Source organism: Prionailurus bengalensis, chromosome B3 (assembly GCF_016509475.1).
Source record: "Prionailurus bengalensis isolate Pbe53 chromosome B3, Fcat_Pben_1.1_paternal_pri, whole genome shotgun sequence".
Lineage (NCBI taxonomy): Eukaryota > Metazoa > Chordata > Mammalia > Carnivora > Felidae > Prionailurus > Prionailurus bengalensis.
The window spans coordinates 106,801,253-106,821,435 of NC_057355.1; the positions used below are offsets into that span (position 1 = coordinate 106,801,253).

The window sequence follows — 20,183 nt, forward strand, 5'->3', positions numbered from 1 at the left end:
AGTAATTAGGTGCAGTTGTTTGAAATCTTAATTGTGAACTTCCCCCCTCCCCCAAGATGTACAGTCTTCTAGAGATTTTGCTAGCAGAAATAAGGGTGTGAACTGATCCTTATGCGTGATTGAGACACATCCAGTGCCATTACAATTTACCTTTACAACTGGAATAACTAGATACATTGATTCTTTTTTCAGTTAAAAAGACACCTGAAGAACTGCTCTCAGTGTTAATTTTTCGTAATACTTGAGATCCACTGAATAATGAAAAATGTCACAGAAAAATTTTACATATTGAAAATAAAATCCTCCTAAAGGGTCAGAATTCTGCCACACACTTTTTGCTTTAGTTAAAATTAAACATTCAGCTGTATTAAGATCACGGCATTCTTGAACAGCACGATGCTGTTTGGTTTAGGTCATTTAAAAAATATTTTAAGAGAAAGGCATGGAAAAGGAGGGGAGAGTGTTGTGGATTTAAAAGTGCATGTATGCATATATGTCATTTATCAAAACTTTAGACAAGGACGTCGTCTTCCTGGGAGTTGAGAGCCGTCAGAGCGGGAAGTCCGCTGCAGGGAAGAACAAAAGCATGGCTGCGCGATAGTACTATCTCTGCAGCAGCAGCAGGCTCCCCGAAGGAGGGTTGCAGTGACTGTCTATTATTACACCGCATTTTTATTAGTGACAGCCTCCGTTATCCTGTCAGCTCAGCCAACTAAGCTGTTCCCTGCGTTCTGGTTGGTCCCCCGGACTCCGTTAAATGGGAAAAGGAAAGAGGACAGAAAGGTGAATTGTACTAAGTGGGGGCACACGGGGATTTCTCTTCTTCGCGGCCGGCATCGCCTCTTCCTCGGGGACGTGGGGGGAATTCCAGGACCGCTTTTAACCCAGAAACCAGTGCGTCCTATTAATTAGTTTCTAAGCGCAAGGAAGGCAGCGAAAAGCTTAATCTTCTCCCTCCAGCTGGGGCCAAGAGCCGGGATGGTCAGAGCTGCCTGGCCCGTGCGCACCAGCGCCCGACCCCTGGCGGCCCTCAGAGCCCTCACCGGGCAGAATGGAGGTCAAGTCAAAGGTCACGACCGCAGGGTGCCCTCCCCCTCGCCGCGGTGTCCGCAACTCAGCTTCTTGAACGACCACTACTAACACTGCAAGGCTGGAGGGCGGGGAGGGGGCGGGTCCGGAGGGGGGCGGGATCAGGGGGCGGGGACGAAGCGGCCGAGGAATGCGACGGGAAGTGTAGTTCCGTGAACCCTGGTTAGCGTAGCTACTCGGGCTGTGCCTTTGAGATCGAGACTACAACTCCCAGGGGTGTGCGGGCCCGGCTGGGGAGTCCATGCGCAGTGGGCGCCACATTGTATCCTATCAGGCGAGGAGAGGGTGATGTCACCTGCGAGTTGGTAACCTACGAGCGGCTGTGAAGGAAACTGTTTAACCGGATCCCATTGTACCCGGAGCGCAGAGCCGCCTTTCCAGCATGCAGGGGCTGCTCAGGTAAGGGGGACGTGCCGCCTCGCCCGCCGCACTCATTCATTAAGTAGCACCGCGCGGTGGCGTGGGGGTGGGCGCGCTACTTCGGGCCGGGCGCTGGGTTCGCGGCGCGCCCTCCCGCTGCCTCCCCGGAGCCCCAGGGCCAGTAGGTAAATATTAAACCCGTCCTTCAGGTTGGGTCTGGGTGGGAACGGGACCTAGACAGCTCCCGGCTGCCAAGCTGGGTTTGGGAAAATGGCTGCAAGCGCGGCGAAAAGCAAGGCAAGCCCGGAGGAAGGCGCCCCCGAGGACGGGGGTCCCTCCCTCCTTTCTTTCTGAGGCGCTGGGATGCCAAAAGAGCAGGCAGGGTACCATTCGCCGCCTTGCTGTAGGCTCTCGAGGCTGGGGCTTCGGGGCGCCGGGGGTCGTGGCCTCGGCTGGGGGCCCTGCCCGCGGTCGGGAGCTGCTGGCCCGGGAGGCTCCGAGGCAGGCGTGGTGGACTCGGAGGTGGCAACTCGTGTGCCCGCCCGCGTCCGAGCAGAACCCCAACCATCCCTGCAGCCCTCGCTTCGAGCTTTATTTGAAAAAGGGACGAGGTGACTGTAATTCCGCGAAAGTTGGAAGCTAAAGGTCTCGCAGGAGAGGAGGGAAACCCCGCGCTGCGGAAAGACCAAGGGGTGTTGGCGGACAGCGGGAAGCGGAGTCTGCGCCGCCTGCGGAGCGGGTTCGGGGCGCCGCAGGGCGCTCGCCCCTCTCGTCCCCCTGGGAAAGGTGCATCTTGTTTCCCCTGTCCGGATTGCTCCCTCCACAAAGAGCACCTGAGCTGGGGCGAAGCGTCTGCCCGGAGCCTTGGGCTGGGAGTTGGTTAGGCGGTGCGGGGTGTCGAACAATCTAATGATGAGGCTCGCTGTGGGGCAGGAGGGCTGGGCAATAGGAACCATCTGGTGTCGAAAATCCAACTGCTTGCAAATGGGCTTGCCCTCCGACTTGAGACGTGCTTGGGGCCCGAGAACTCTATAAAAGTCCTCTGGATTTCCTTTCCTAGCACCCTCATTCTTTCGCATACTCACTCACTCATTCATCAAACCCAGCTAATGGCTCTGTTCTCAAGTCGCTCACAGCCTGGTGATGGGATGTTCCGGTTTTTTGTTTGTTTTTTTGCCCCCATAAAATATTTTGGTGGGCCCAGGAATTGATACTTGCGCTTTATTTCCTCTAGCTTGGTCCCCTACCCCATCTCCACCCGCAGGAAAGCATCAAGAGCATATGCTACCCGTGACCGTTTTGCGCTCAATGAGTTGGTAGTTGCTTGAGAGACTGGAGAAGGATCTAGTGAATTGAAGCGGAGTTTGTCTGCGAGACGAATCCCGTTGCCATGGCGACTCCTGCCGTCGGAATCTTAACTGCTCCCACTGCTGTTTCAATTCGTTGTGGCTCTGCGGGCAGCTGGGAGGGCGTGGCCAGTGGGTGTGGTCAAATGCTCGTTCCGGGCCCAGCTGCTCTCTCTTCTTCACCCTTTCCACAGCCCAGGCCTCCATTCTCTTGGAAATAGCTTGGACACAGTTCTAGACCCCTTTCCGTCTCGTGTGCCCATACCTTGGACCCTCCTCTCTCCAGAAGTAATGCTGGAGCCTTTTTCCTGAGGCATGCTCTTTCCCTTTCAGGCTAGATGCATAATTTCCCTAATAATGTACCTGACCCGAGTTGGAGGCATATTTCTCAAGGAGGGCGTGTCCTCTGTTTTGCATGAAGAGAGAGCTCTCTGGCCACCAGTAAAGGGCCTCGATTTGCCCTAGGTGCAGCTCTCTGGAAGTTTATAGGAACAGTTAATAACTGAAATTGAATTCTGGAAGTCCATGTCATGCCTTGTGGTTCCTATAAAATCTAGAAGCCTGCTGCCTGCCTAAAGGATGCAGATCCTTGAGAATGAAGCAGGCTGGGCAGGGATCTAGGAGGGCTGGGTCATTCTCTAGCCCTGTCATTGCTGGCTACCCCACTCTGGGGTAATTCTTCACTTCAGGGGACCTGGGTCCTTAGTAACGTGGGAGAGGGGCTATAGAGGGTTTCCCAAAGTTGATTCTAGGTATAAAATCTTGTGACTCTACAAAGGACTTGGTCATTGTCTTTTCTCAAAATAATCTGAAGATGAGTTAAATTCCACTTCTGACACTGTGGCATTGGGTTAATATCTCTGAGCCTTATTGGTATGACTCACTTGACAAACCAGCCTGGCTCTTCATGGCAATCCTTCAAGGTAGGCAAGGCAGCCATTTGACTAGTTGTGATGATATTTCTAATATTACTAGTGTTATCCCTGTATCTGGACTTCTATTTATCCTTTTATTGTAGAATTAATTGTTCAGGGTTTGTCTTTTTATAGATTCTTGATGAATGCAGTTATTTGTAATCTAATTGCATTCAGTGTAATTGAATTACACAAATATTTTGTTTACCTTCTGCTTTTGTTACATGCCAAAGTGGATTATCACAGACATCGCAGTTAAGGGGGAACAAGGCTGTATCTGTGAATGTGTATGCATGTGCATTCTTGTGCAGGTAGATGCTTGGGGACATTGACTGCCAAGTGGTTGACATTTCATCGTCTTGTTTTAAGTAGGCGGTTACATCCTCATGAGGAAACAATCAGAAATTGTCACTGTTTTTGTCCTAGAACTTATCATTGACTGAACATCTCCTTCGATTGTCTGATTTTTCTTGTGTCCCTGTAATTCTGACAGCAATTCTAATGTGTTCCACCCCCCCCCCCCCCCAACCCCCAAGGTCTTTGAGGGCAGGGTCTTTGTCTTGTCCTTCCCCGTCTCTCTAGCAATTAGTGTTTGACCATTGGCAGGTATTTAATAAGTATTTGTTGAGTCAATAGTAGAGCCATGATTGGAGATTCAAGATTGCATTCTTTCCACTGGTACTTCTGGCATCAATGGTAATACTCCTTTAGCTTTCTGTGAAGTAGTTTCATCTCAGCATAAATGAAAACGCCTATGTAGCATGTGACCTGAAGTACAGAAGGCCTTCCATGTGTCTGAAATTGATGTATTTTGTAATTATTTGCTGTTAGAATACATTCACTCACATAGACTTTCTTTTTTTTTTTTTCTCTAAAATTCTTGTTACAGGTCTTAATGCAATTCTTATTACCCCACAGCCGGCATTTCTAGATGTCTCTTGTTCTCTCCCTGGCCCAGATAACTTTCCCAGGAGGTGTAGGAAAGGAGAGAGAGAGAGAGAGAGAGAGAGACTAAGGCAGAGATAACTAGAGGCTTTTGCCAGGCCACCATGGCACCGGAGGCACCATTGGGGTAGAGGAGCTGGACAGTAGCTTTCTCATCTGTGGAGGAGTTTTCTCATAAACAGGATCGGTTGTCCCAGGCTGGCTCATGTGAGAGAAGAACGGAGTAGGAGAGATTTGTCCAATATTTGTAACGTTGTGTTATCATCCACTAGTCAGATTCTGTGGGTTTTCAGAAGTATAAATTAGCGAGGAGGCATGATATCAGCAGTGGGTCGTGTCCTTGGGTGGTGCTTACAGGAGCTTAGTAGGTGCCAAGGAATTTGAATCCTGGCTTTCTCGCTCTGTGGATAGGCTCTGGGTGTCACGAATGCCTGTGTGTCTGTGTGTGGTTTTATTTGAACTACTTTGTTTAAAAGCCTGCTTTTAGTGTTGGTATTATGGTCATCAGAACAAATAAGCTGTTTACAAACAAAACATGGTTAAGATTGAAAGTGTTTCATCGTGTAAATATTTTGGGGATGTCATAAAGAGTGGTTTTGGCTTGAGAATCTTGAGGTCTTCTGTGAAATCACTTAAAAAGTTACAGCTGTTGGATCAGGGAGACCCAGCTTTTCCAACAAAGCCTGGTACCACTGAGAGCCTTAGGTGTTTGGTTCAGGAAATAATCACAGAGTTGTAACTTCTGTGGGGCCCTCCCTGGCTTCATGTCATACTCCTGGTATTTCCAAGTTTTAAGCCTATCCTTATATTATTGCAGGAAATAATTGCAGGCACCTTTGCCACTTTAGGTTAGCAAACTTGCTTAAACTCCAGAGGGGGCACGGTCAAAATGAAAATTCTTATATTTCATTTTGTGATTTTTCTTCTTTGCATCAGGAATGTGGACTACTGTCACTTACATTGGCATTTCGAGTTCTAACGTGGTAATGGAGGAATTCTTCCAAGTGAAATGTATTCTAACACTCACAGCATCTGTTCTTAATGGTTTCCCTGAGAGCTCAGTTTAGAGGCAGCTGATACCACAGGTACTATTTAAGAAATCGGTAAGCTTGGGTGATCTCAGTTCTTGAGTTCGAGCCCTACATCAGACTCTCTGCTCTCAGCACAGAGCTTGCTTTGGATCCTTTGTCCCTCTGTCTCTCTCTCTGCCCCTCCCCTGCATGTGCATGCGTGTTCTCTCTCTCTCTCTCTCTCTCTCTCTCTCTCAAAAATAAATATTAGGGGCACCTGGGTGGCTCAGTCAAAGTGTCCGACTCTTAACAGACGCAGGTCATGATCTCACAGTTTGTGAGTTCAAGCCCTACATCGGGCTCTGCACTGACAGTGTGGAGCCTGTTTGAGATTCTCTGTCTCCCTCTCTTACTGCCCCCTCCCCAGCTTGTGCACGCTCGCTCACTCTCTCTGTGTGCCTAAATAAGTAAATAAACACTAAAAATTAAAAAAAAAAAATTTAATGTTTATTTTTGAGAGAGAGAGAACGTGTGCATGCGTAGGGGAGGGGCAGAGAGAATCCGAAGCAAGCTCCAGGCTCCGAGCTGTCAGCACAGAGCCTGACGTGGGGCTTGAACTCACAAACCTTGAGATCATGACCTGAGCCAAAGTCAGCTGCTTAACCGACTGAGCCAGCCAGGAGCCCCAACCCTAAAAAAAAAAAAAATTAAGTAAATAGACATAAAAAAGAAGAAATCTATAAGGAGGGGAGTTTCTGTATGTGGCTTGAGAGTAACATCTGGTGGATGGGGCAGGCTCGGGTGGAGGATACTTCCTGTGAGGTCACATTCACTGGCTTCTTCAGTAGGTTGTGTTTAGAGTGGCTGATAGAGATTGGAAGTGAAGGATGGATCTGAATTGCCTCCCCGTCCCTCTGATTCCTCCAAGCCACCACTTAGTAAGTACCACCACTGAGAGCGGGGACGGATGCAAATGAGATGCAAGTTGATTTGGGTGACCTACATTCTACTCTAGCAGACTATTTTTGCAGGAAAAAAAAAAAAAAAGAGTTTACCTTTTTATTGTCTGGCATCCTTTCCACTGTTCCGGGAGGGGAGAACTGAGCATTTCAGAATGAGTTTGCGTTCATAGTACACACATCCAAAAATTAGTTAAAACGCTGAATCCAGGAGCACTGCAGCAAGTATACGGAGGCCTCCCCCCTTCCCCGCGGTTCATCTGAGGTCGCCAAATACATATGCAGCTTTGGTGAGCATTATTTTCCTTGTTGATGTTTCAGCACTCCTGGTTTTTACACCATCTGTGACTTTGTCCAGTAATGGCTCCACTCATTTGGAATGTGTGCTCCTCTGAGTTTCTAAATTCTCCTTGTGCTCTCAGATCCATCTTGAGTGCCACAGATACCAGGAAGCCTTCCCTGCCTCAGCTTTTACCACCCCCCTCTGTCCTTCCTCCTCAGAGCCCTTAGCCTGACCACAGAACTTAACATAGCTGACACGATGCTGATAGTCAAGGTATGTGAGGTGCTTACCTTGAACCAGGACCTTCCTAATACTTTACATGGGCTTAACCATTGACTCCTCTCACCAATTGTATGAGAAGGTACCATCATCACCATTTTACAAAGGAAGAAACTGAGGCATGAAGAAGTTAAGGAACTTGCCTAGCTCAGGTCCCGCAACTGGTAAGTGGCAGACTAGGTTAGGGACCTAGGCAGCCTAGTTCTCTGCACCCCTACACTGTTGCCTTGCCTCTGGTTTTCCTGTGTGTTCTTTTCTCTCCATCGAGTTAGGGGGAATCGTAACTTCCTTTGTCTCTCTTCTGAAACAGTGCTGGGTCAGTAAGTGCTGGGTTCATTGAGAGTAAAAATGCTTCTGCATTTAATGGTTTCTTTTTTTTAATTTTTTTAAAGTTTATTTATTTATTTTGGGAGAGAGAGTGAGCACAAGGCGGGACAGGGCAGGGGGGTGGTGGTCAGAGAGAAGGAGAGACAGAATCCCAAGCAGGCTCTGCACCATCAGTGCAGAGCCCAATATGGGGCTTGAACTCATGAACTGTGAGAACATGACCAGAGCTGAGATCAAGAGTTGGATGCTTAACCACCAGAGCCACCCAGGTGCCCCTTCATTGAATAGTTTCTTAAAGTCTGACTTTCTGGAGCAGAAACTGTTGCAGAGGATTAAAAATGTTGCATCTGTGTATTTGAATGATAAAACTTTTGAACTCCCTCCTTTTTGCTGTGTGGGTGATAGGCAAATTATTTGAAAAAAGAAATGCTCTTATATGCCATCTCTAAATCTATTTGGAGCCTGTCCAGCATTAGACTGTATTTGTTAACTGAGATAACTTTCCAATAGGTTGAATCTCTTATCTAAAAAAAAAAAAAACCTTCTCACCCAGAACAGAGCTCCAGAAGCTGACTCCCATAACTTCTTAGCTTTCTTCCTCCTTGTTGTCTTTTAACATAAATTGTAAAAGCTCTTTTGAAAAGAAAATAATGAAAACTTGAGTAGTAGTCAGACATGTAATCTAATATTGGTTTATCCTTAGATATTAAAATAAGCTTTTTTATTTCTCACCTCAGAAGAGAGACTTTTATTTATTTTTACAGTGGAGCAAATTTGGTGCCAAATATACGATTGCAGTTCTTTTAAACCTTAGCCCCTATTGTGAATTAAATGTGGAAACCCAGGGAAGCAGGTTCAATTTTTAATGCAGTTGGTACGATTTCCTAACTTACAATAGATCTTTTCCTTTTGGCTTAAAACTGGATATTTTGCCCCTTTGACAATATTTAATGAAGACAATTGAGTAAAACTCAAAACTGTGTCATTTAGGGAAATAATAGAAAAGTTATGCCCTAACAGTATATTGCCAGGAAAAGGAAATGAAAACAAGAGGCTTATTAAGCTGATAAGTTGTTCAAACATAATATTCATTCATTCAACAGACACTGATTTTAGAAGCTTTTTTTTTTTTTCATTCATCTTCTTACACTTCCTAAGTATGTCAGTCACCGTTAGTAATAACCTGAGTTCATTCTGTTCTATAAATTGCACCAGGATTGGAATTGAAGGTACCTTTTATTCTGCCAGGTACATAATTAGGGTCAACTATTAAACTGGTCTTTGTCCTTTTCATTTCTGAAAGAAAAAAAAAAAATCTGTGCAATTGGCAAATATTGCCCATCTGATGGGCTTTCTGAATTTAGGCTTCCAAGAGTAGATAGCCCAGATCTGAGCTTTGGGCATTGTCTGGGCAATAAGAGATGCCCATCTTTTGTTTTTTGAAATGGGTTCTATATTCTGGCTTTTTGGCTATGCTCAGCTTGTTAGTGACCTACAAACCAGGTCAGGGCCATGGGTTAGTTTTGTCTTGTTTTGGAGCCACAAACTGTACCTATAATCTTAGCTTTAAAAAAAAAAATTTTATATTTACTGTTTTTTTGTTTTGTTTTTTTTTTTTAAGTAGGCTCCATGCCCAATGTGGGGCTTGAACTCACAAACCTGAGATTGAATCACATGCTTTACCAACTGAGCCAGCCAGGGCCCCTCCCTCCTGCCCGGTTTTAGTTCATCATGCTCCTTCCTGGCAACAGAGGAGACCAGATAGTACACTGTGGATATATTAATGCATAGCCATCACTTCAAGGGGCAAAAGGTGGGGGTCTTAGTTTTTTTAGACCCCATAAGTTAGAGGTAAAGCTTTGCCAACAATTTGCCAAGGAATTGTATGCTTCTGACAGGTGTCCTTCTATGAAGAGTGGGTCAGAACTAAGAGCAGCTTCCTAAATAAAACTTTGCCAAAGCCCCGTAGCCTTGGTCTTTTCTGTTTCTTGGGGATGTGACCCAAGTCATTAGTAGATGTTTTTGTGCCATTTCTTGGCTTCACTCTTCTTCCCTAAAACCCCTGCAGATTTGCATCCTAGGAGAAGAGTGAGGGATAGTGGTCAGCATCATTCACTGGTTAGATTGTTCATATGTATCTAAATGTATTTGTTTCATAGAGATCTGCAAAACCAAGCAGTGAAATGATTAGACATGAGTTAGTTAATTAGAGCCTGTAGTTCTGCAACAAGAGGATTACACCTAGGGCTCTTCTAAATATTGAGAATTTATTACAAAAAAATATTGTAAAAAGTTCAAGGAAATGATGTAGACAGTTTAAACCGTTTGAAGGTCCCTCTTGCATTCTCTCCTCTCGAAAGTTGGTGAAATTGTGGATACAGAAAATGTCATACAGTTTCGCCCTTAGCATTTCTTTTTTTTTAATGCAGCTACAGTTACTCCATATTAGTGGCTATTTGACTTAGGATGATGACGGCAGAAGAAACAACAATAACATTTGGCTTCTTTCCCATTCTGTTTATATGCAATCTTGTTTGCATTAGCAGTCCTCAACCCTGCTACTTGCACTCAGTGGTAATTTGAAGAAGTCTGAGACAGTGTGGAATGAATTGGGCTGGAATTGAAGGCGATGGCCGAGACTGCATCATGTTCTCAGAACGTTAAATGAAAGGCCTGTTATTATATTTTCATATTTTAAACATTAAGAATAGGGATTGGATTGGACTAGAAAACCCCTATGACCCATTTAGGGCTTAACAGTCTGTGTGTAGGTGACATTTCCAACTATAGAAGTTCCAAGAACTGTGGCAAGAAACTGCCTTGCCTCTGACATTTTCTGCTAAGGGACTGGTTTGAAATTTAAAAAAATAAAATACTATTTTTAGTTTGACCCAGTTTCTTTTCAGGCTGTGACTGAAGCCACCTTTCTTCCTCACTCCACCTTTGCCTACTACACTCCTTGGATTGTAATTTGAGTCTGGAAGAGCAGTGAATTGCCTCCTTGTCAGTCCTGTGCTCATAGCCTCCTTGTGGGAAAAGGACAAGGTTGTCTTCCATGGGCCAGGTTTCATGTGAGGGGAGCCACAATCACTGACCTCACCAAGGAGCGCGTCTTACCCCTAACCCCCTAATTGAGAAAAGGGAGCTGTGTGGTAGCAGAGGGGGGGCTGCTTACATTTGAATCCTCCCGAGCTCACATTGTTTTTCTGATGGAATATGTTGGGGGAAGTAGGTGGAGGGGAGGACAGAGGGAGTTATTGGGTCTCACTTATCTTATCATTTGTTTCCCTCTGGATCGCGTTTTGTTTATACTGTCTCCTCGGGCCAGGAATTCCTCCAGCAGAAAGCATGCATACACGTGGGGATATTCAGATCTGATCCGAGCTTCCTTCTTCTTGTGTTCCATTTGCTGACTTGGCTTTCCTCTCTACAGCCTGATCTGAAAGGAGGGCTGGAGATATTTAACCTGTTTTCAATTCTTCTGTTATGTGGAAACGAGATCTTAAAACGGTGACTTGGGGCAAACATGTTAATGTGTTTTTGATGAGAAAAGAGGATGGTGATGAGTAGGCTTAAATCTAACATTTATGTAGAACTTACTTATGTTGGTAGAGAGTTTAGTCATGAGTGTTTGACACCTTGAAATGAAATCTCGTCACCATTTGGTTGCTGTGTTGCAATTACACAGAGAAAAAAAGACACACCAATTAATTTTAAGTTCAGATGTGGGTAATCTTTGCAATTCATTTGAAATTCCCGGGCCTCAGTTTCCTCATCATGAACTGTTGTGAAAATTCTAAAATTTTGTGTGAATGGTGTCATCGTTAAATAATGACCTTACTTGTATGGCATTGTGTAATATTGATGATTATAATAGCCAGTGGATTTCCCTAGAATGGAGATCAGTGTGTGTGTGGGGGGGGGTACCTCCATTTTCTCACCTTCAGAGTTTCCGATATTGGCCCCTGCTCTTAGCACTAAGAGACTCTGAAACTAAACCCTTAAAATCTGATCCCTCTTCTGTTCTTTTTTCTTTTTTTTTTCTTATGTTTATTCATTTTTGAGAGAGAAAGAGAGAGACTAAGCAAGAACATGGGAGGGGCAGAGAGAGAGGGAGGCACAGAATCTGAAGCAGGCTCCAGGCTCTGAGCTGTCAGCACAGAGCCCAACATGGGGCTCCATCTCACAAACTGTGAGATCATGACCTGAGCCCAAGTCAGATGCGCAACAGACTGAGCCACCCAGGAGCCCCAGATCCCGATCTGTTCTTAGTTGAACAGCTTCTCGTCCTGTTCCCCAGCTTGGGGGCTCAGGAAGTTCCATAGGGTATAAGGGACAAGGCTAGAAAATGTCTTTGGGTGATCATCCAGTTCTGTTTAAATTGATAGACTCTTTAAACCAGAGTTTGACTACCAGTGGTATACAGGATGGATGTAGCCAGCTGTCATGTTTTGTTTGACTAACCCAGTGTTATTTTAAAAAATTGAATGATTTTAGCGAGTGTTTACGTTCTCATTTGGCACAGGCCTCACCACACCCTAGTGCCTCATACATAGCCACTTTGTTCAATGCAATATTTCTTTATCTCCTTGGACCTTGAAGGCATTTGAGTTTGTGATCCTTATTTAATTTAATTTATTTATTATTTTTGAGAGCCCCCTAAGTGGGTTTTGCGCTGTCAGCAAACCTGATGTGGGACCCGAACTTGTGAACCATGAGTTCATGACCTGAGCCCCCAGTTTGTATTGTAAGCTACTGGTAACAAGAGTCTCTTCAAACCAGTGGTCTGGTAAACGACTCAATCCAGGGTATCTGAACCTCAGTGCTATTGGCATTTTGGACAGGATAATTCTTTGTTGTGGGGGCAATACTGTGTACCGTAGGATGTTTAGCAGCAACCTTGGCCTCTACCCACTAGATGCCAGTAACAACCTTTCCTCCAGTTGTAACAACCAAAAATGTCTCCAGACATTGCCAAAGGTCCCTGGGAGGGCAAAATTGGCCTTGGTTGGGAGCCAGTTGACAGATTTTGGATGGCCTGAGAACTTTTAAACATTGGACCAGGCTTAGATATTTAGGGATAAATTGGAATTCATCTGGGAAACTAAGCTACCCTGCTGTTTTTATTTATTTGGGCAGTTGGTGAGAGCAAAGTAAAGGTCAGTGGATTAGACCCTGTGGGGTCATTTCTCCATTCTTCCGTGACCACTGCCTGGGAGGCCAGCCACATTTTAAGGACATATTCTTGGTCACAACAGGGGACTCTCTGAGACACTGATGCTGGGTCAGGGCAAGCCTACCAGAGCTAGTGGGTAAACAACTTTGAAGCCCATGGCCTGTGTTGGTAGGTCAGTAATGTTATCTGTGGATAAGGAAGATGAGGCTTTGGGGAAAGAAAAGGTTTGCTCTGTCATTATTGTCAAAGGCCAGAATGCTTAGAAAAGGGGAGGGGGGGCTTCAACCTTTAAAAATGACAGCTTATCTCACATTAGCAGTGTGGGAAGAACTCTGAAAAAGATTAACAGAGTGATGGGGTTTTTTTTTTTGTTTGTTTGTTTTGTTTTTTGTGTTTTTTTTTTTTCCACCTCTCCCTCAACCAAGAATGTCTTTAAAACTTGAGTCTAAAACTTGAGCTTTGGCAACACTCAAACTTGACTCTCAGAAGAGCATCGGGAAGAATTTCAGTGTACATGGGGGGAATGTTGTGAAGTTTTTAATTTTTTTTTTTAATGTTAATTTATTTTTGAGACAGAGAGAGACACAGCATGAGCAGGGAAGGGGCAGAGAGAGAGGGAGACACAGAATATGAAGCAGGCTCCAGGCTCTTAGCTGTCAGCACAGAGCCTGACGCGGGGCTCGAACTCACGAACTGTGAGATCATGACCTGAGCCGAAGTTGGATGCTTAACCGACTGAGCCACCCAGGCGCCCCGAAGTTTTAATTAACCAACCCAAATTCAGTTCTTGAGCAACTAATGAGACGATAACGCTTAGGGAAGCACACCGTTTCAGTTAAAAGAGAAGCCAAAGTCCTTTCTCAGAGGGTTGGGCAGGACTTCCGAAGGCTGGCTGTTGGTTCTCCGCCCTGGATGTGAGTCAGAATATCCTCTGGTGGATATAAAAAGATGCCTCAGGATTCTGATTTAGTAAATGTCCGGGTTTGGACCCAATCTCCAGGATTCTTGAAACTCCCCAGGTAATTCTGATATTTAGCCAGGACTGAAAATGAGTGGGAAGAGCAAAAGATCTGAAAAACTTGAGACCTTATCTTCTTTTCAAGATGATTCCCTAGGAGATTGAATTTGCACATTAACCGGTTGTTTCAAAGAAAAGGAAGCAGAAACCACCCTATTACAAATGGCCAACACCAGGGTGCCTTTGCCCGAAAGTGGGTGAAAGTAGTAGTAGGTGCTCTTACTAGCTTCTGTTCTAGAAAATTCAGATCCTAGAGAGGATCTAGATATTTCACAGCTAGATTTCACTCAGTGAGTTTCTCATCAGACTCTTTTGGCTTCATAAACATAGGGTAGATTTGTTTGTTGCAAGTTTCCTTCCTTAACCTATGTCATGTGCCACCACAGAGCCCAGACTACAAAGTTCCAGTGTTATAACTACCAAAGGTGGGAAATAGAATAAAATACCTCCTTTTACTTGGATTCTACTTAGAATTTCAGATCCAGATTTCATTCAAGCATAGCAGAGGCAAGGGAGTAACTAAGTTTCAGGGGGGAGATAGTATACTGGCCATTTTATGGACTATGTCATAAACCACGGAAGCAACACCTTAAAATATCATTCATTCATTTGTTCATTCATTCATTTGGCTTGTAAAATATGTTTTAATGTTGGGTGTGAACCCTTAAGAATGCTATTTTAAATTCCAGATTTTTTCCCTTGGAATACAAGAACTCTTGTTTTACTTAAATAAAGCTCAGATCATCCTCTGTCTTCTGCTCCTGAAATAAGCAAATTACATTGTGCAATAGGTGAAGAGTGTCTCCAATGAAAGATTTTTTTTGCTTTCACTGGCAAGTAGTTTCATGTCTTGTGTATTCGGATCATGTCCGGGTTTTCAAAGGAATGTTCATAGCATCAGTTATAGGAAGCAGTACTCTACAATCCCAAATCCACAGTTTTTCCAGTATTTGTTATGCCTGTAGATCAAGTCTTCTGCCCCCCAGTTCTTTTCTTCCCCAAGTGCTGATTTTGGTGTTCTAGGTGACCAATGTTTCCTGTGCTAGAGAAGAATTTGTTAGCATTACATGGTTTTAAAGGGAGAATGACTAATAGAAAGAATATAGTTTCTTTCTAAAAATTGTGGAAATGGTTACACAGTTTGTAAACATACTAAAAACCACTATACTATACATTTTAAATGGATGAATTTTATGGCATATGATTTTTATATCTCAATAAAGCTGTTAATTTTTTAAAAAGGCAAAAAAATCCTAAGTGCAACCTTAGAAACAGAATTTTAGTCCTTAGGGATAATATCTATGATGTATTTTCCCATTTCTTGTATCCATGAACATCTCAAATTTTTTCCTCTAAATAAGTGGATATAAATGCTGACAAAGGATATGTGTGATAATTCCTTAATATTTATGGGCCATCCAAGACATTGGAAACTTTGTTATAAAGAAATTGTTGTATGGATTCTGGCTCATATTTTTTTCACACCTCCTAATCATGAGCTAGGGCATTAAAGGGTAGAAAGCTTTGTACTGTTTTATACTTACTGTGATGATAGGCTAAAGGTTTTGGTCATACGTTTGGCTTAGTCACAATTTACTTTAAACTTGTTCCATATGATTATTTTGCAGGATTTTTCTGCTATAGAAGTCTTCACACTGTAAAAAGCAGTCAAGTATGTAATCTTGCCTATAAAGCTAACTGTGTGTGTTGGAAAAGGAATATTTCATTTATAAGGGATTATGTAGCTCAGAGTTTCTCAAATTTGGATTCATGATCCTTTGAGAAACACTGCATTAAAAGTTAAATTGCTGAATGTTTAGGTACTCACTTGGTGCCATGGGATCATAAACTCATGTGCAGAAGGTGGGCTCTGAGATCCTGTGATGTACTCTTTGGGTATAAGATGCTTATCCAGGCATATTAGTTTTATTGCTAGGTAACAAATTACCACAAATTTAATGGTTTAAGACCCCACCAGGTCAAAAGTCTGGGCATGCTGTGGCTAGGTTCTCTGCTTAGGGTCTCAGCAGTCTAAGAGTCACGTGTCAGCTAAGGCTGCAGTTCTCATTTGGGGCTCAGGGATTCTTCCATGCTCTGTAGTTGTTGGCAGAATTTATTTCCTTGTGACTATAGGACGGAGGACTGCTTTTAGCTCCTAGAGGCCACCCACATTCCATGTCATGTGCCCACATTGGCAGTTCATACTTGGATGTTTCCTTTCTTCCAGGCTAGCTGGAGCACATCTCTCTAACTTCCTTTTCTGCCCTCTGTCAGAGAAAAGGCTAAGTTTAAGGTCTCACCTGATTAGGTCAGACCCACCCAGGATAATCTCCCTTTAACCATACAATGTAACATAACCATGAGAGTAACGTCTCACGTTCATAGGTTTCACTCAAAAGGTAATGGGGAGTGTCATTTAAAGTTCTGCCTATTGTGGCTCCTGGGTGGCTCAGTCAGTTAAGCGGCCAATTCTTGATTTCAGCTCAGGTCACGATCTCACTGTGAGTACGAGCTCCTCTTAGGGCTCTGCACTGACAGTGCTGGAGCCTGCTTGGGATTCTCTCTCTCTGCCTCTCCTCTGCTCGTGCTCTCTTGCTCTCTCTCAAAATAAATAAAACAACAACAAAAAAGTTAAAGCTCTGCCTGTCATAACAGATAACAGAAATTATGCCAATATACTGTTGATGATTAAGGTGAAAATCCAAAAACCCAGAAAATAAAGACACGTCACAAATGTGCTTCTGGACTCCCTTTCCCCTCTGTCTTCCTAAAATATCTCCTCCTCAGATGTATTGCTTTCCTTTCCTGCTTTTCTTGTTTCAAATTGCGTGGAAAATGAAGATTTAAAAAAAAAGTTTTATTATTGAAAGTTTCCTACACACACATACCCGTGTAGAATGACTAATATTGCTATTAGGATAATTTTACATATACTCACAGCTTCATCAATTATCAATTCATGGTGAGTTTTTCATTTTGACCCCCAACTACTTTATGTCAACTCTGGGTTTATTTTAAAGCAAATTCCAGACATCTTATAATTTCATTTGTAAATATTTTTAGTACTTCTGTCCAAAAATACCAGGACTCTCTTTAAAAATGTAACTAAAATACTATTATCATACCTAAAATAACTTATGTTATTTCTTTGAAGTTATCAAACATCTCATCAGTTTTAAAATTTACACTTTTTAAAAGTTTGTTAACTCGAGATTCCAATAAGTTTCATACATTGCAGTTTTTTAAATGTATATATTCATTAAGCCTCTATGCATCCTGCGCAGCATTTTTCTTGGCAACATGTGAAAAAAACTGTTGTTTGTCCTATAGAATTTCCCACAGTGTAGACCTCACAGTACAACATCTCTCTATTTCCTCCATTTCATGTATATTAGTTAAGATGAAAAGAAGCGATGGACCTATCTGATCATTAGCGGTAGAAAAGCTTATTTGGTAAAAGGAATGTATAGTAAGTTACTCGATTCATGTTTGTATAAATAGAAAAATATTTGGGAGTAGAGCAAGTATGTTAGGTTTTTCAGACTCCTATTACTGAGAGCAGGCTAAGTGTTATATACTTATAGTGCATGAATTAGTGCCATTTAAATTCTTATAGGAAATATACAGCATATAGATTCATTAAGTGATACCTAGATTTGTTTAAATTTTGGCCTAAGTGTTTTTGTTGAATTGGGTTTTAGCTTCCATAAAAGGAGAAAAATTCTTAAGGAGAAAGGTATTTCATTTATGAGTTCTGGAAAATAACCAGATTTTAAAAATTGTGAAGATCATGAAACAACTGCTTTTTAATCATAGGGCATTGCTAGTTATTTCTTATCTGTAGGCTCTCCAAAGACATGTCCTTTATCCTCAGAGAACATGATATATATTTAAAATTCTTAACCTTGAAATATTCTATTTTAAGAAATGCAACGCTTAATATTATTTTAGGAGAACAATTTCATTTGACTGTCACTGAAAGAAAGAAGAGGTTATCTAATTTAAATTTTGTTTTGGAGGAAAAAATAGCTTTGGGTTGAGGTAAGTAACAGCTTACTTAGAGCATAATTACTTAGAAGAGGGGATACAAAACTTTTTCTATACAGGGACAGATAGGAAATCTTTTTGGCTTTGTAGGCCATGTTGTTCCTGTCAACTATTAAATTCTGCCATTATTGTAGGAAAAATAACCATAGACAATATGTAAACAATGGGTGTGGCAAGTTGGGGAGAACTGATGTCTTGACAATATTGAGTCATCTTGTCCATGAACATGGAATATCTCTCCATTTATTTCATTCTTCCTTGATTCATTCAGAGTTTTGTATTTTCTTCATATAGATCTTGTACACATTTTGTTAGACTTATACGTAAGTATCTCATTTTGAGGGGTGCCTACTGTCAATGGTATTGTTTTTAATGTCATTTTTTACTCTTCCATTGTTGGCATGTTGGAAAGCAATTGACTTATTATTAACCTTATATCCTGCAACCTGTTTTTTTTTTTTTTTTTTTGTAGATAGTCTTTATCAAGTTGAGAAGGTTCCTTTGTATTCCTAGTTTATGGAGGGTTTTTATCATGAGTGGGTGTTGGATTTTGTCAAATACTTTTCCTGCATCTATGAATATGATCATGTGATTTGCTTACCTGGGACAAATCCCACTTGACTGTAGTATATAATTCACCTTGTACATTGTTGGATTCAATTTGCTAATGTTTTTGAGGATTCTTACATCTGTGTTCATGAGAGGTACTGCCCTATTTTTTCTTGTAATATATTTTTCTGGTTATGAGCATAGTGCTGGCTTCATAGGATGAGGTAGGAAATATTTCCTCTGCTTATATTCTCTGAAAGATTGTAGAGAATTGGTATACTTTTTCCTTAAATGTTTGATAGAATTCACCAGTGAACCTATCTGGGCCTGGTGCTTTCTGTTTTATAAGGTTATTAATTACCGAGTTCTCTGTTTTTATTAAGGCCTGTATGCAGAAACTGATCTGATAGTCTATGCTAAAGAATAATTTTCAAAGAGTTAAAAAAATAAGATTCTCAAAATTATAAAATAAACACATCAACAACTTTGTTTATTAGAAGGAACCAGAAGGATGTTAGGACCAGTTCAGAAGATAATTAAAAAAAAAATTAATGTTTATTTATTTTTGAGAGAGAGACAGAATGCGAGTGGGTTGGGACAGAGAGAGAGGGAGACACAGAATCCGAAGCAGGCTCCAGGCTCTGATCTGTCAGCACAGAGCCCGACGCAGGGCCGAAACTCAAGAGCTGCGAGATCATGACGAGCTGAAGTCGGACGCTCAACCGACTGAGCCACCTCAAAAGGCACCCCTCAAAAGATCATTTAAAATACAGATATATCTCTATCCATTGATCCATCTACCTGTCCATAATCAGAAATGCTGAAATAAATTTGTAGTAGATACAAAACTAGTTAATATCCTAAAGGACTATAAAAATTCATGTTTTCTTTTCTGCATGTATGTAAATCAGTTGTATCTCTGCCAGGCAAAACCTCTTTGCTGTGTTATAGATAAGAGCCATTACATTGTTGTATGCTTTTTTAGGAGTTAATTCCTACTCCCACAAAGCTGTGAAATAGTCTGGCCCAGTGGGTTCTCAAACTTGTTTGTTTTAGGGTTTTTGATCTTTTTTTTTTTTTTTTACTCTTATAATTAATTTATTTTTTATAATTTACATCCAAGTTAGCACATGGTGCAACAATGATTTCAGGAGTAGATTCCTTAAGCCCCTTACCCATTAAGCCCATCCCCCCTCCCACAACCCCTCCAGCAACCCTCTGTTTGTTCTCTATATTTAAGAGTCTCTTATGTTTTATTTTCAGGGTTTTTGATCTTATGAAGTATTGAAGAACCCAGAGAAATTTGTGTAATGTATTAATTAGATTAGAATCAGAATTGAGAAACTTTAAAACTGTTCTTTCATTAAAAAAAATAATAATGAAACCTATTTTATGTTATCATCTGGATTGATGACTTCATCATGAGTATTGAAAGTTTTGGAAAATTCCCCTGTGTACTTGTTGAGAGAATGAGAGAGAAATGGCAAATAACATCTTGATATTATTATGAAAACAGTTTTGAACTCATAAACACCCTGACAAGGCCTGAGGCTCTCCAGGCCTTCCCAAACCACACTTGAGAGAACCACTGGCCTAGTTAAAAGGAAAAAAAAAAAAAAAAAAAGGTCAAAGATAATCCCTGTAGGACCTGCTAGACCACAAATAGCATTCTACTGAAAAGATACCCAGTCATCTGTTTTACCCCTTTCTAAATTTTAGGTTTTTTCTTAACAGTAGTTCCTCCTTTGACAAATGTTATCCTGCCCAGCATGGCCCATTATCAAGGCTATTTTGAAACTATTACGTCGGAAATTTATTTTATTTTTTGATTAGAAAAGTAATACAGGTTACTATATGAACCCATATGAAAGAAAAAAAATA

General features: G+C 42.1%; 1 protein-coding gene across 5 annotated transcripts in view; it reads left to right on the plus strand.

Annotated features, from left to right (window-relative positions):
- Window positions 1-1,342: 1,342 nt before the first annotated feature.
- The window catches only part of DAAM1 (dishevelled associated activator of morphogenesis 1), a 178,292-nt gene continuing 159,451 nt past the window's right edge, over window positions 1,343-20,183 (plus strand). For 2 of the 5 annotated variants that reach the window (XR_006293399.1, XM_043556270.1), the window contains exon 1: window positions 1,357-1,488. The gene's annotated coding sequence lies outside the window, so the exon portion shown is untranslated. Of the gene's footprint in view, window positions 1,489-20,183 lie in introns of all 5 variants that reach the window. The other 3 variants (XM_043556271.1, XM_043556273.1, XM_043556272.1) reach the window with 2 other exon arrangements.